The sequence below is a fragment of the Sceloporus occidentalis genome, unplaced genomic scaffold, assembly GCF_023333645.1.
Source record: "Sceloporus occidentalis isolate IW3139 unplaced genomic scaffold, rSceOcc1.0.p SCAF_9, whole genome shotgun sequence".
Lineage (NCBI taxonomy): Eukaryota > Metazoa > Chordata > Lepidosauria > Squamata > Phrynosomatidae > Sceloporus > Sceloporus occidentalis.
The window spans coordinates 44911616-44928484 of NW_028316989.1; the positions used below are offsets into that span (position 1 = coordinate 44911616).

The 16869-nt window shown below is 41.2% G+C and overlaps 1 protein-coding gene across 1 annotated transcript in view; it reads left to right on the plus strand.

Annotated features, from left to right (window-relative positions):
• The window catches only part of LOC149307438 (A disintegrin and metalloproteinase with thrombospondin motifs 17-like), a 119997-nt gene that overhangs the window by 36698 nt on the left and 66430 nt on the right, over window positions 1-16869 (plus strand). The window lies entirely within an intron of this gene.

Sequence of the window (16869 nt, forward strand, 5' to 3'; positions counted from 1 at the left end):
AAACATTAGATAGTACATTTGAATGCTAATGTGCATCCTCTTAACCCCAGGCTGTTAATTTTTGTCTCTTTTTTTGCATTGAATTGAGAGTGTGTTGAGGCCTTGAGAAATAAGGCAGCTTGATACTGCTTTAACTGCCATGTCTCAATACTGTGGGATTTTTGAGATTTGTAATTTTGCAAGATAGTTAGCCTTCCCTGTCTGGTGCCACAACAAACTACAAAGCCATGGGCGCTCTACAGATTGTCCTTAAAGGACGGTGTGGCGGCGGTGCCGTTTGTGCTGTTGGCAAGCCACAGCGGATATACTGTGCGGTTTGGCGATGGCAAGAAAAAGAAGCCGCAAAAAGCAGCTTCTTTTTATAGCATGCCAGTGACACCACAGTGTGCCAGTGGCGCATTCGCGACATCACCTGGGCACCGCAACGTGCGGACGCTAGGCGTCTGTTACATCAAAATGGTGGCACCCGTATGTACAAGGTGCCACCATTTTGACGCCCTCATCATGTGCGAGGGGCGTCTGAAAGCGCCGGCCCTTGCATGTGACGACGGCGCCCCATAGGGCCCGTCTGTCCAGCGCCATGGGTTCCAATAGCATGGAGCCATGGCAATTAAAGCGGTGCCAAACTACATTATTTCTGCAGTGCAGATACAGCCTTAATTGGTATTTTCAGACTTCACATTCTTCTATATCACATGAAGACTGTACATTCTCCCCCAGGGAATGTACACAACCACCTACTTATCCTATGAGTTTAAGATACATCTATTGGAGACCATTCACACTCCTGGGCAGTATATAGCATTTCTTTTTTTGTCGACCTCGCTGCATATTCTCCTATGTGGGAGGCTTTGCACCAAAGCCTAGGCATGATAACAGTTCATGCGGTGCCTGTCGAAATGTGCACAGTTGCCACTGTGTTTCTGCACGTTCTCTTTTGAAGCAGTATAAATTAAGACACATGCAACAATCCAGATTTCTGCACAGGGGTAATGTAAAAAAAAATAACCCTCCTTGGAAACTCTGCTTGCTCAAGGAAAACAGCACCAGGCGGCTTGCATTTGTATTTTGGCCGGTTGTCCTTGCTGGAATGGACTGTTTGAGGGAATGGGATTCAACTGCCAAGGTAGCTTTGAAGGTTACATAATGACTGAGCCGAGCTCAAAAATGGGGGGAAAATATGTAGGTATGTATTTGTGGGATGAGACTGCTGGCCACGCCAAGAAGCAGAACAACCACATTTGTGTTGGAAAGCGTCTGTTGTTGGCACTTCATGTACTTGCTTTATTGATTACCTGGCCCCAAAAGACAGCTGGATTCTTTCTTTCTTTCTTTCTTTCTTTCTCTCTCTCTCTCTAAAGTACGATTTAAGAGGAAAGACAGCCTTGCATACAGTTTCCATCAACTGTAACAGCATAACCAGAGAGAATCCCCCTCCCTCTCTCCAGTTTCTGAAATGCAGAAGGGCTTGCTTTTTATCCGGTTCAGAAAATGACAGGATCCAGTTAAACAGTCTATGAGCTGCAGCCGTCTGCCTTCGGCCATATCTCTCCTGTTGTGACTTGAATAGCTTCTGAAATTTCCTGCTGAAATCTTGGTTCCAGCCACACTGTCTTTGAATGAGCCAAACGGGGAGAGTTCAGTATCTAGCTCTTAATATCCTGTAGGAGATGATGGTGCTGTACTCAGCTTATTGGCTTGAGATATATATATATATATATATATATATATATATATATATCTTGCTTTTTTAGATAATTGTCTCCTGGAGTGGCTCACACCAATAGTATGAGAGATAGGGAACCTGTCATCAGGCTGCGAAGCAAAAGATACACTAAAAAGAAGAAGAGGAGGGGAAAGGGAGGGAAGGGAGATTTGTTCTCCAAGGCCAGAACAAAGTGATGAACTATAATCAGGCATTTGTCTACTCTTAAGCCATATTTTATTTTTGCATTGAATAAGAGTTGGAGGTTCTTGTTATTTTGTCTGACGCATGGGCAGAGTGACCGGACATCCGCCTTTTCCAGGACATGTCCTAAGTTTCAACCTTCAGTCCAGGAGGAATTTCATACTATCCTGCATTTTGAGCATGGCTTAGAAGCATGAATTTGCATTAGTGCTTTTTGCTTTTATGTGGTAATGTCCTACATTTTGCAGTGCCTTGTCCTCTTTTGCATTTATGACACCCCACCCATAGGTCCAGAGAGCATTTCCCCCATGCCTTTGCAGCAGGTAGATACCATGAGCTTAGTGTCCTCCTCTCAACAAATCTTGCCAAGAAAAACCCATGATAGATTCACTTTAGGTTCACCGTACGTCGGAAATGACTTGAAGGCACACAACAACAACAAATGTATATAAATAGGGAAATATTGTCGGTTATAGTGTCTCGTGTTGCTAGTATATGGTCCATATCTCTGCAGTTATGTATATGTTTATATATCTTTATATGTGTTTAAAATACACATTTTACAAAAAGAAAAAAAGAAAGCAACTGCATTTGCACTCCATAATTTAAAGCAAATCTTGTGTATATTGCAGAGAGCAGAAAGCAGGCAATGCATATATTCAATTGAATTGGTTCAAGGCAGAAACCTAGCTGATGTCCAGTCAAGCACCCTCCGCCAAACAAATGTCAGCGAAAGCGGTTGGACTCCTTCCCTGCTACTGTGTGTGTGAGGCATGAAATCTCTTTGGAGGCAGATGTGGACAGAATGGCTTCAGTCTGTTAGAGCTGGAGGCTGGATGTTCCATGGAGAGAATTTCATCTCCTGGAGTTTATTACTTTTGGATGCTGCCAGAGCTTTAAAGGAGAGGTCCAGTGAGGACTGAAGTGTACTGCGTAGGAAAAAACAAAACAATCTAGCAGAATTAAAAGATGGCTTGAGGAACCTAAAGTTCAATAAACACTTCTTGGAGACCTTTCGCCCAAAGAGGATTTGCTGGGCCTAGACGTCAATGTTCCCTCCCTTCTTTATTGTTAGCCCTTTTATAGTTTAATTTCTAGGAACATAAGAGAAATATGGGATGGGACCAAATGTTATTCTTGCCCAGTGTTCTAGTTCTGTGTCCAGCTGGATGCCTACAAACAGGGCATGAGCTCTCCGCTACAGAAAGCTAAACGTCTCTCCAAACTATACTTCCCAGAATCCCATAGCATTGAGCCATGGCAGTTAAAGTAGTGTTAACCTAGATTATTTCAGCAGTATGGATGCAGCCAGAAAAAGCTAAATCTCTCACAGAATTCCAGTTTGAATTCCATAGCATTGAGCCATGGCAATTAAAGTGGTGACAACCTGGGTTATTTCTGCATTATGGATGCCGCCAAAGACAAGTTACTCAAATGGAGAATTGCTTAGGCAGAAATTAAGGCATGTTGAATTCGATGAGTTCTTGTATATAAAGGACACCATTTTACTATACCATTGTATATAATGGGATTTGAGCATCCACGGATTTCGGTGTCCATGGGGGGGTCCTGGAACCAAACTCCAGCAGATAGCAAGGGTCCATGTATAAATGATTGTTTATGGTGGACTTTCAGCGGTAACGCAATTCCAGAATTCAGTTATTAAGTTATTTATTAATAAAATGAGATACTATGTGAAAGAGCCAACAAAGTTGGCTATTTTTCCATTATGTTCGTAATTACCGTATAATCATTTAGTGAATTATAGGGTTTGAGGTCATTGACTCAAGGGCAGTTAACAACAACAGAGATTAAATGCATGTATGGTGAACATTATTGCTGCTAACCTGGAGTTTTTAGATAGTACTGAGCATTAAAAACTCAGCAGCTTTGCTATTGGGGAAATATAAATTCCAGTTAAATTATAACATAGAGAAAAACCTGTATTCCGATTCCTCTTGACAATTGGCCTTTTGCCACTTCTTAAGATCTCTCCAGGTGTCAAATACAGAATGTTGGTATTTGACTAGTACTCAGTTCCTTGGTACAGTGTTCTTGGTGTTTTGTTTCCCTTTCTGCATACAGACATTAAAATTGTTTGAACCGTCGCCAGCATTGCAAAGACTTGGTTTTCCTTTCCCATGTCATCTACCCATTGAGTGACACCATTTCTGTATCTGCTTCATTGGGAATTAGGTCGAGCGTTTGTACTTTTTATTCTGTGGTCAGCAGGTTGAAAGTGTTGGCTTTGTGCAGCTGTCTTTCTTTTTGGCGTCACAGAGCTTTGGGCAGTTATTGTGGTCTGATGTGCGTCTGCTCTGGAATTCCCTAGCAAGAATGGATTTATTTCCGTAAGCATCTTTTTTAGTGCGTAGCCCTCGCAAGGTGACTTATCAATAATAAATCTTATCAAAACACATTTACGTTTCATACACTTAAACAATTAAATGTAAACCATTAAAATACATTTAAGCAAATAAAACATTTAAAAGCAATATCAGTATAAAAACATTGCAGTAAACTCAGAGAACGAAGGCTGTATCCTTATTGCAAGAAATAATGCAGTTTGATACCACTTTAACTACCATGGATCCATGCTATGGAATTCTGTACTTTTGTGGGATATTTTGCTTTCTCCGTCAGTTTGGTGCCGCAACAAACTGCAGATCCCAAAATTGCATAGCATGGAGCCACAGAAGTCAAAGCAGTGTCAAACTGCATTATCTATGCATTGAGGATGCAGCCTGGTAAAATAGCGATATAGCCAGATTTCATAATATAACTCACCGATCCCATAAATGTGTTATGAGAGTGGTTGCCTGTGAGATTTAATGGTTGCCTGTGAGAAAGCAGTGCTTGGATGGTTGCATTTACTTTTGGATCAAGCAATGGGGCATGAAGGTGTTGAAGGCTCTTCCAGGAATATTCATCAGCTATGGGTTTTATTCCCCCTCAGGCTGCAAGCTTTAGCTAATGGATTGGTAGAAATCAATTTTACTTAACAAGAGTGTGTTCAGTTTAGTGGGACTGTAAGAGGAAGGCATGCCTTTGAGGCTGATTTGGTCTCAGCGTGTTACAGTCATAAGGAATGCAGCTCTCTCCGAGGTTTGAACAGGTGTAAAGGGATGGTGACAACTGGAACGGCGGGATCAGGAGTAATACGCATTCAGCATAATTTTTTGTGGGGGTGCATGTATGCCTGGGAGCTGTTTATGCTGCTTTTAATCCGGAGGATTTGTTGGGAAATGTTAGGCATTCCATCACACAGCATTCCATATCCTGGTTGCAAAGTCGGTGCAGAATGGGTAGCTGTTCAAACTGGGATCTGTGCAAACGTTATCAGGGTTGATCATTTTTGGAGCGTTTTAATTTTATTTCATTTTTCTGTCTCTTTTTGTTATTATTTTTCCCCAGATGCTTCATATTTTGTATGTTGCGTTGCATGAAACTCAGTTTTGATTTTCACCCTGAAAGTATGCAGCTGAATAGATTACTGGAAAAACATTTGACTTGCTGAACATTACATTGTTTCAGTGTTAATTTTGCAGCCTTTTGTTCTGCAGATGCTGTTGCCTCCTTTTGTCTGCCTAATTTACCAACACTCACATTATTCTTTATTGTAAGAGCTTTTTGACTGTGGAATAGACTGCCTTGAAGAGTAGTGGACTCTTTGTCTCTGGAAATATTTAAACCGAGATTGCATGGACATCTTCCAGGAGTGTTTAGCTGTGTATTTCTGCATGGCAAAGGGTTGGACTAGAATAGATGGTCCTTGCAGACCCTTCATACTCTGTGATTCTTTTATTCTGTTAACCAAATTAGAGGCTCAGACCTGGTTTTGGGTAATAACACTCAAGCTAGGAGAAGCTGCAGCAGTTTATTTTTGCATGAGGAAAGGGCAAGATTGCTCCCTCTCTTCTTCCTCCCCCTTTGAGTTAATTGAATGCAAACTACATTTGGACATTGAATTTAATTTGCAACAATTGAAATTAGCTGAGGACAAAGCAAGAAGGTGGGAGGAGTAGAGAGAAACTGGGACATTTTAAAAGCAGCTTAAAAAGTGGGATGGTAGAGGATTAATCAGGGCTGTCCTCGTCATATTGGCCTTTCCTTTGGTGAGCTCAAGACAATAATGCACATGGCTCTCCTCTTGTTTTCATCCTCATGACAACCATGTGATGTAGGTCAGGCTGAAAGGGAGGGAGAGAAATTGACTAGGATTCACAATTAGCAGGGACCCAGGTCTGCATCCTGAAGTCTACATCATTCTAGCACTCAAAAAGTCACTTAAACTTGATGGCATTCATTAATATTCCCAAGAGCTGGAATGAAAGCCATGGCTTCCACTTGTCTGTCTCTCTGGCAGCGTTGGAAGGATTTCATAGGATATGCAAGTAGATGAGTGACTTGTTCTCAAATAGCGCATGAGCAAAGTTAGTATACCTCTGTATACCAAACCCTATGGTCAAACAACTGGAGGAATCCAACCCATTCGTGTTTGTGAATTGCTGGAGCAGTGATTCTCAAATTTTGTTCCTCCAGATGCTTTGAACTTCAGCTCCCAGAATTCCTGACTGTTGGACAAGCTGAATGGGGCTTCTGGGAGTTGAAGCCCCAAACTCTGAAAGACCAGAGTTTGGGAATCACTTTGCTAGAGGCATCTGCTAGGAAAAAAACACCGGGTTGGTATGTTTTAGCAGGACAGTTTATGGTAAATTATGTCTGAAAAGCATAGGACACATCCAAACTTTTAAATATCCCCTGTTCCTAGCATCAGTCAGCAACCTGTTAAGTCAGTATAACCATAACACCAGACTGTTTAATGCATCACTTTCTTTAAAAAAAGCTTCTTGGAAAAAAGGATCAGACATGGTGCGTTCAAACTGAAGACAAGTTGGCTTATGACACAATACAACTCATTTGTCTCTAAAGCCTATTAAAGTCCTCAAGTTGCAGATGCTTGAGATAAGCAAGCTAACACCGTTCTCCTGCTCATTATTCTGTGGTCACAAAGCGGGAGCCAAAATGTAATGAAGAGCTTTTATTTAGATGGTTGTATTCTTTCTTTCTTTCTTTCTTTCTTTAGTGCCATTTTTTTTCCTTTCAAAAGCTGTCGCATGCATTTTCATTAAATGAAGTTAGAAACTTTTTTTGAGAGGGAGTATGAGTGAGGTCAAGGCCTTAGCCAGCTCTTTCTTTCCAGATCAGATAGGACTGCGGATGTATGTCAGCATGTGGCATAATATAAAATTAAGACAGCTCTCCCACCTGCAAGAACTGACAGTTGGGATTATTGGCAAGGCGAGAGTGTCAACTGACCACTTGAGGAGGTGAAGCTGGGCATGAATAGCTGGCCCTGTGAGCTCAGATGCAAGGTGTCTAAATTGGGAAACATTGCTAAACCATGGGCAGCAAGCAGCCTTGGTGCAGAGTTCAGGCCTCCTGAATCATTCCACTGAGACCGTCCAATTTGGCTTTGACCCAACTAGTACAGAAATTAGATGGGCTTTGCCAACGCAGCCTTTCCAGCGCATGCAGCCTTTCTAAAAATAAAAGCCTTGCTTTCTCTGAAGAGCAGGGCTTCTCCATTTTAAATATCCCCTCGGGATTTGGAAGCTTGAAGGAAGATTGATAAGTGACTATTTAGTGGAAGGCATCCCCAAGGTATAGCTGTAAAGGAGGAGAACTGAGAGCATTGCCCCTCAAAAAAGGAGCTCTGCTCCACTCCTCTGGAATTTTACTTCGGACCCCAGATATCTAGCTTTGCAGAAATTTAAAACTTTTGGTTGCATTTAGAAATACAGTTCAGGCATCCAAAAGAAAGGAGGTAGGCAAAGTCACCAAGAGAATGTGAATACAGCAAATACAAGACTTTTAGACAAGGGCATCACTAGTAGCCGCCTTGAGTCGCTATATTGGGAGAAAGGCAGGATATAAGACAATATAATAATAATAATAATAATTGTGCAACTTTATCTGTGCCCAGTGTGGGCCTTTTTGTGGGGTAAAGGGAAAGTGGTGGTATTGTTTTGCTTTTGTTCTTGCTTCATGCCTTCAAGTACTGTCCAACCTATGGCAACCCTAAAACAACCCTATCACACAGTTTTTCTTAGCAAGTTTCTCGGCAAGGACCTTCTGTTGGAAGTGCTTTCGTTGTGTATTCCTCCATGGCAGACTGGGGTTGGACTGGATGGCCCTTGGGGTCTCTTCCAACTCTGGGATTTTGTGATTTTTGAGGCATCTGTCATTCTTGGTGATCAGTTCTGTGGTGCTGTTTTGTTTCATTAAGAAATCTTACTCAAGATCCCCATTTGACTCTTTTGCCCACTCCCACCCACACTTATTCCCCGTTCTGCTTTTCCTGCCTCCATCCAAAAGTATTTTATTGATACAAATGGAACGGACAAATAAGCTGGTAAAACTGACAAAATGGAAAAGAAGGAAGTCTCTGAGCTCATCTTAAAGTGACAAAAAGCTGACTTTGGAACCCTGAGCAGTTTTTGCACCAGATCTTGTACATTTAAAAGAAGAAGAAGCCACCCAGTGTTACAATGGAGGGCTCCAGATCTTCCTGGAGGATCTTCCCAGGAACATCTGGAGTATGCATGGAAACTAAACATACAAAATATTTTTATTCATGTACTAAGTTTAGCTGGGGAGGTGCAACTTCCACATTTAGATGTAAAGTGGGTCCCAAGGGTAAAAAGTTTGAGAACCTCTGATGGAGGCTAAAGTCCAGATAATAATATTTAAACTCCATTGCCAACAGAAAAAGCAGTCGTTGTTCATCTACAAGCCTGCATTGCAATAATGGGAGAGTCAGCCACCACCCCATTTTTCTGTACATTAAATGTGGGTAAAGTCTATTCATAGCTGATTTGAATTTTGACCTCTCTTTTCTCTGTAATTATTGACATCCTGGTTGCAGCAGCAGAGGCTTTCTTAAACAGCTGGCTTCCAAAATGTAGCTTAAATCATCATTTTTTTTCTTTGCCATTTGAGTTCTAGATGGCAGAAGCAGCCGCCTGTAGCTCCCATCCTCTTGAGGGGTGTAAAAAGGGTGAGATTGTTTTGGAATTTGGACATCAGCACATCAAAGCTGAGCAAACATTAAGATGATGCTCAACTTCCTGCGCTTTGGTTAATCCCATAATTGAAGGGCCACTGTGTCATGCCAGATTCATGGGGTTTATTAACTGGCTGTCAGCTCTGGAGAGGGAATAGGAGGGATTGTTTTAATGGTAATGAATGTCCTGCTGTACAAAGAGCAGATGTCAAAATGAAGGAGGCGTTGTCTGCTTATTTTTCTTCCACTCTGCCCCGGTCCTGCGTTATGTCCTGTAAAATGCTGATTTTGGGAGGCTGAGTGTATTCATGAACATGGAAGGTCTCACCTATATAGGACTGAATCTAATCATCGTTGGCACACAGTGTTTACAATCTTTCTCAGAGCAGACTCAGGTTTTTTTGTTGCCTGAGGGTGACAGTTAAATCCAACACAGGTTTCTGCTGACTTTTTATTTTTAAAGTAAAGACTTTTGCATGTGCTTCACCACCAGAGTTAGTACTTTATCACTTATGGCTTTTAAAACACCATTAAAGTTAGATAATAGCACCTCTAGTGATACCTATTGCACGACGTTGTCTCCGTCTCATTGCTCCCTTACAGCACACCTTGTCATTGATGGGGAAAACCTGTCAATAAGCTCCCAAACACACTGCTGTAGTATTAGTCCTCCGGTACAATAGCCAGTTCCAGTATTGGGCAAGTGCATGGTGTCAGTGTCACCTTCTCTCCCCAACATACATTTTGTCCAGCAGAAAGGAAGTGTCGAGCACCTATTAGATCAGAGGAGGTTTGGAACAGGATGACTTTGTGTTAGCAACATTCATAGAATTGTAGAGTTGGAACGGGTCCCATAAGGCCATAAAGTCCAACCCACTGCTTAGTGCAGAAAATCCAGCAAGAGTATCCCCAGCAGGTTGCTATCATCCCCCTTTTAAAGACATCTAGAGGGACCCCACCATGTCTCCAGGACCTAGGTCTAGTCATTGGTTCTGTTGCCAAACTGCTCTTACAGTCAAGACATTCCTTAAAATCTACCCTCTCATAACTTAACACCATTAGAGCTAGTCTATCCTCCGGGGCAGCAGAGATCAAACTTGCACAACAGGACTCAGATGTTGGCATTGAGTACTTCCAGTACTGTAAAAAAAAAAAAAAAGTTCATTTGGTATAAAATTTTCTAACCAAGTTTGAGGCATATAATAGAAGCTTGATCGTGTGTCTGGTTCAGAATTTGTATTGGCTTTATTTGCTTCCAGTGTGGTTTTCATTAACTATGGGGACAAAGACAATTGTTGCTAAGGACATCGGTTTCCTTGTATGGATGTGAAATCATAATACAAACCAGAAACTGGCATCGTAATGTCTAAGTAAAGTTAGGTCAAACTGGTCTGCAGATGTTATCCCTGTTGCTCTTGTTGAAGAGTTGTGTCTCCTGGATTTGAAAGTCCAGATTTGTTGGAGAAGCATGATGCTAGTTCACAAGGTTGTCCATGTGGCTGAAAATCTCTAGGTTACTGTAGACTTTACATCTGCCAAAGTATCCCAAATGAGCCCCCTTCCAGCCCTTTTTGGATATGCTTGCAGTTGCAGAGATCAGGAAAGCTTCAATGAAGGTGAAGTTTCACTGATGTCTTTGTGCCTGTGTGCTGCTAAACAAATGTCAGGCAGTTTCAGAAGGTAAATGAATGAGCAAGCAGCACCAACAAGAGACGGTTGCAGTGCAGCTCTGTCCAGTTGTTTGTGGACGCTGTTGGAACTGACATCTACTTTTATAGTTTTTGTTATTTGCTGTCAAGTTGACTTTGACTTATGGAGACCCTGTGAATGAGAGACCTCCAAGATCCCCCGTTATCAATGGCCCTGCTCAGGTCTTGAAAACTCAGAGATGTGCCTTCCTTGGTTGTGTCAATCCACCTGTACTTTGGTCCACCTCTTTTCCTGTTGCCTTCCACTTTACCAAGCATTATTGTCTTATTCAGTGAGTTGTGTTGCTTCATGATATGTCTAAATTATGATAGCCTTATTTCATTCATCTTCACTTCTAGTGAAAATTCAGGCTTGATTTGCTGTAAGACCCATTTATTTGTTTTTTTAGCAGTCCACTGTGTCCAAAGAACTCTCCTCCTGCAACCCATTTCAGATGCATTGATTTTCTTCCTGTCTGCTTTCTTCCCCATCTAGCTTTCACAACCATACATAGAAATCAGACATATTATGAAACTATGATTCTGGCTTTGGTATTTAATGATATAGCTTTACATTTGTGGATCTTAACAAGTGCATCCGTGGCTGCCTTTCCCAGTCTTAACCTTTTGATTTCTTGACAAACAGTTTACATTTTGGTCAGTGACTGAACCAAGATATAAGAAATCACTATTTCAATGTCTTTGCTCTGCACTTTAAAGTTATGTAAATGATTTGTGGTCATTATTTTCTCGTCTTAATATTCAACTGTAATCCTGTTTTTGCACTTTCATCCCTAACTGTAAGAGCTGTTGGAATAGATGGTCTCAGAGGATTGTGGACTATCCTTCACTGAATGTTTTTAAACAAAAATTGGATGGGGTTCACTCAGGAGTACTTTATTTGTGTATTTCTCCTTGGCAGGGGGTTGCATTAAAAGGCCTTTGTGGTCATTCCAGCGCTAAGATTCAATAGGTCTAATTTCCGTTAGTAGTCATTCCAAGTCTTTGCTATTTTCTACAAATAATATGAGGTCATCTGCGTATATTACATTGTTGTCGTTCTTTCCCCAAGTTTTGATGCCTGCTTCCTCTGGAGCCTGCTTACCATGTGTTATGCTCTGCCTATAAACACATGAGGTGATAAAATGCAGCCTTGTATGACCCCTTGGCCAATGGGAACCCATTTGGTTTCTCCGTCTTCTGTCCTGACAGTGGCCTCTTTTCCCAAGTATAGGTTATGTATCAGGACAGCCAGGTGTTGTGGTGCTCCCATTTCTTTTAGAGTGAACCGTAGACAGCATTGTAAACCAGTCCACGAAGTCCTGTGAGGATCGTGAATGGCACTTTTGTTGCTGGGTTAATTTTCAAAGGTTGCACAAATTTGCACGTCATGTGGCGGCCTGATTTTTAAAAAGAGCCTCTTTTGCATCTCTCGCCATTCCTCCCTCGAATGAGGCTCCTCGCTGCCAAATTAAAACCAGCAGCAGTTAATGCCTTATTAATTAACTTGCTCAGAGAGCTGATTACACATTTCATAGCTGTCAGTGAGCACTCCTCCTGTTAGAGGATTAATTGAATGGAAACAGCATTAGCATTTGTTATCTTTGAGCTTTTGATATATCACCTCTGCAGTTAAGTAATGTCCTCATGGGTTGTCTGCATTGCTTTAGGAAACTGTAAATTGCTCCTCCAAGAGCTCTTGCTAACAGAGTCTTCATTAGATGGTGGCAGTACCGACAGCTGCAAACTGTTTACATGTAAGAACTGGGATAAGCCCAAGGTATTTTATTTTTTTTCTAAAACAGTTGCGTGCAGTTTTTCTGTTCAAGCCTAGATAGCATCATACATTCAAACCCAGGCTTCGAAATTACATGCTGCAATTACACAATTCCCCAAAGGGAATTGTGTTTAAGAGAGCCTTGCCAATGCTTGAAAATATAACACTGATGTTGTTTGGGTTGCACATGCGATGCTCCTGTGTCAAGGTTGTTTTTAACATCAAGACATGCTGACTTTGGAGCGATGAGTGAATTACCTATCTATAACACAGGGACTCTGTTAAACATGCCAGTCTCGCTCGCCCCCTCCATCTCCCCCCATCCTTTTAAAAATAATTTGAAATAGTTGGAGATTTCACATACGGTAAACCTTGAACAAGACTGGCCATATTTGGAATTGATCAGGCACCGAAGGCCCAGCAACCTTGGCATCTCCGGCTGGCTCACTCCCACACAAGTTGATTAAAAATATGATCCCTGTTAGAAATGAGTTATCAGCCAAGCCTATAGACAGAAAGTGTGGGGGAACCATTGCTCAGCCCAAATGTATGAATTGATTAATTGCAGTCATTCATTCAGTTCTCTTGAAACCCAGATTTAAAAGGCAGAAGGCTCCCTAAACCACAAGGAATCTGAATGAAGTGTCAGCCTTGTTTGCCAAGTGCATCATTCCTTGGGCTTTGGAAAGTCCATAGTCTTCTGAACATGATATTCTAAAGGGCTGAACTGTCCAGGAGGTTAAGCATATCATTAGCTCACTTACGCTTTCCCCTTTCTTTTAAAGCAGCAGCTATGGGCCCCACAGTTTGGATGAGGACTACCATTTAAGGAACAAATGGCCTCTTATATTAAGGAATGCTCTAGACAAATTCAATAATACATGGATTGCTTTTTAAAAACATATGCCCACCAACTGTTCCTACTTGACAGGACAGATCCAATTAATCCTCTGTCCTCCCACTTTTTCAGCTGCTTTTAAAATGTCACAGGTTCTCTCTCTTCCTCCCACTTTCCCCCTTTTACTGCAAGCTGAGTTCAAAATGCAAAGGATGTTTTTACTCAATTAATTCGGCTGCAGGAGAGGATTGGAGTAAAATCTTTCCCAGGCTCAGTCAAAAGCAAACTGCTGCATCCTTCTCCAGCTTGTCTGTTCTTCCTTTGACAATCTTAGCTACAGTTGGATGTTGCTTGGCCACAGATGTCCCATTTTCATCTGCAAAATGTCTAAGGGTATGGTAATGTTTTGACTATGATATTCATGATGCACACTTGTAAATCGATTTGCAGACTGCTAGAGACGGAAAATAATTTAGTTGGATTTGGGATTTGGATTTCTCTATGGAGATATTTGATATAATTCCCCTTCCAGAGTCTGATGATTCAGAGGGAGAAGAAGAGGCACTCCTCACTGAAACAGCCCTCCCAGAATAGCACAAATGGCTATCATCATAAGTGACATGTTTTATATATCTGATCACCCAAAATGGCAGTTATAGGAGATTATCATACACAGACGTGATAGGAATGGGATTGTTCCCCCATCCTTATGCCGTCATTAACCCATCCGTGACTGCGACAGTACGAAAGGCTTTCAAATCCTAGTGCCGATCCTACCATTAACCCGCCATGAAAGTGGCATTGCAATAATGTGAACTTCTGTTAATGCAAAATGCCAGCCAGTGTCGCTTTAATGACAGGTTAATGATGGGATCTGTGCAATGTCATGTGAAACTTTTTTGCGCGATCGTGGCCAATTGAGATAATGTCCAGATAAGTGTGACCTTGTCTGAAAGTCTTTCCCGTGATCTCACAGGAAGGATGGGACAGGAATGCGACAAGGACAGGAGAACCACCATGTGATAATCTCCATAGACTAGATGCTATATTTTGGATATATTTGCAATCCAGTTGACTCTCAACCTGTATGTATGTTTCGATTTGGTCAATATACATTAAGCTGATTTCCCCGCATCACATATATCACTTCTTTGGCAAAAATATTTGTTTCCATATGGAAAGTCTACTGTTCACTTTTGTCCTCCAGACGCTGTAGTAAACACCTGAGAATGTAATGAATTTGCTGCACCAGATCCATCCATAAAAGCAATGGTCCTCAAGTAAATGTGAATCTGAGACCTCTGTCTACACCAGCCTTTTAATCATTGGCAATTCATTCATCTCCCTTAAGCACATAATACTGCGAAGGCCAAGTTTCTCCCACTCTGGATCTGAAACTGCAAACCAGCCTTCCAGTGCTAATGAAAGTTGCCACATAGAGGGTCTCGGCATTGTATTTGGCTTCCTAATTAAGAGTGAGTTTATTGCCAAAAGCGAGGGGATTTTCTACCCAAGTGCATCTTCCAAAAAAGAAAAGGAAAAGGGAAAAAGAAAATATCTGGCTCCCTTTAATGGGCCAATTAAAATGGGCTCAGAATGGATGCTCTTAGGATGAAGGCATCCAAAAGACTCTGACTCAAAAGACTCGTGTTAAAAAACAAGGGGCACTGACATTTTATTCTGGTGTGGTATGGCTCTCATTACCGATACGCTGATCTAAGATCCAGTATACTTATCTGGGTGTGTACTAAAACTGTGCAGGAACAGCTGGGTTTACACCATGGGTAACAAAAAAACAAAACTAAACCATGCCAGTTTTTACCCTGTATTACTATGCAAGGAGTAAGAATTTGTCAAAGCATCTTGAAGTTAGTTCTTGATCAAACAGGAATGAAAAGCACAACTTTCTTTCTCCATCTGCTATGCATAGGAAAACATAGTCATTGCATTTTGTAGAACTGGTCATGGATGTTGGAAGCCATCTGCCCCAGTAGACAAAAAAATTAGCCTTTCCAATTTTTCTCGCACATAAATATCCATATTATGTCCCAACCCATAAATGCAAAAGCTGTATACCTTCCAAATCCAACTAAAATGGGTGCCGCCATTTATGTCCTGACAAACAAAGCTACTGTCTGCTTTGAGATTTCGGGAAGAAAAGGAGAAGGGGAAAGAGAATGGTCCTTGCATAGTGCAGCTGGATCCATTGTTTTACTCTAATTCCTTAAAGGCATTTGAACCCCAGGCCTCCTCCATGTGGGAGGAACATTTCTTGCAAGTAAATAGATCCATTGTCTCTTAGGGGGGGAAAAAGACATTTCTAAGCTTGAAATAATTAAAACACTGCTATTGAGGAACTGTGGGATACTTGTTCTCCTTTAAAATTAAATAAGGGCCTAATTAAATTAGAAATCCAGTCTTAGGTTGGCATACGCTTTGTATGGAAAGTCCATACGTGCCTGAAAAATAGGTTTACCTAGCATTTGGAAGGTATTCTTTTAGCAGTGGGTTGCTCAGGAAACCTCCAAGTAAGTGCCCAAATGGTAAAGAAAGCAAAAGAGTAGTTTCCTTTTCATAAAATGGAATGGAAAACCCCATTTCACTAAACTATATGGAATCAATTACCACAATATAACCAATATTAAAACTGATGCTTCCAGTGGTGATAGGCTTCTGACCAGTGTACCATAAATCTGATAGAAGATCAAAATATCAGGCTTACATTGTCAATGATGGTGCCTCCAGATGGGTCAAAAGTCCCAGGTTTTGTTCCTGTGCAAACCAGTTTTATTTTGGAGATCGATATAAAATTTTCATCATCTTTAAGTACAGTATTTCTTTGGAGCTCCCGACATTAACCAAAGACTTTTTATTTCCACTCCCCAGTGTGGTTCCAATTAACCCGGTACTTTCTGAAATACTGTACTCATTTTTGCAAGGACACACTATAGGATGCTCTGTTTTCTTATTGCTTGCTTGCTTGCCAAAAGCCTTATGGCCATCAGAGGGAGGGATCACTAATGGGTATTAACTTTTCTATTGTAAGAGATAACATTTAGTATCTTCCAAACTGAACTTGAGGTTTGCCTGCATGGTATATACCTGCCTGATGTTTGTCTAAATGATAAAGACATCTTCCTTGGAGGGCAAATTCTACAGTCTTACAAACTCTCTTGAATAACAGCTGTCCTTAAGATGGGAAAGGATCCACCACAATTGGACTTATATAGATTAACCAAGATGCCAAATTACTTACCTCCCTATTGGTGCCAAGATATAACACATTTATAACTTAATTACATTAAGAAACCCCAGGCAGGTGTGTACCAAGCAAGTAAATCTCCAATTCATTTAGGAAGATGCTAAGATGAACTGGGTCAGACGACATAATTCCATCGGTCGCTAAGAAGCTTTGCATTGTGAATTGTATTCCTTTTAAACAAGCCACTTGTAACCGTTGCAGGGTTATGTAGTAATGAATTTCATAAATAACTGATGCATTATGACAAGAGCTACTTACGCTGGGTCTGTCTTGTCTGCTGACAGCTAATATCACTGGGTGAATCTCACATCCTCCTATTTTTAAAGTAA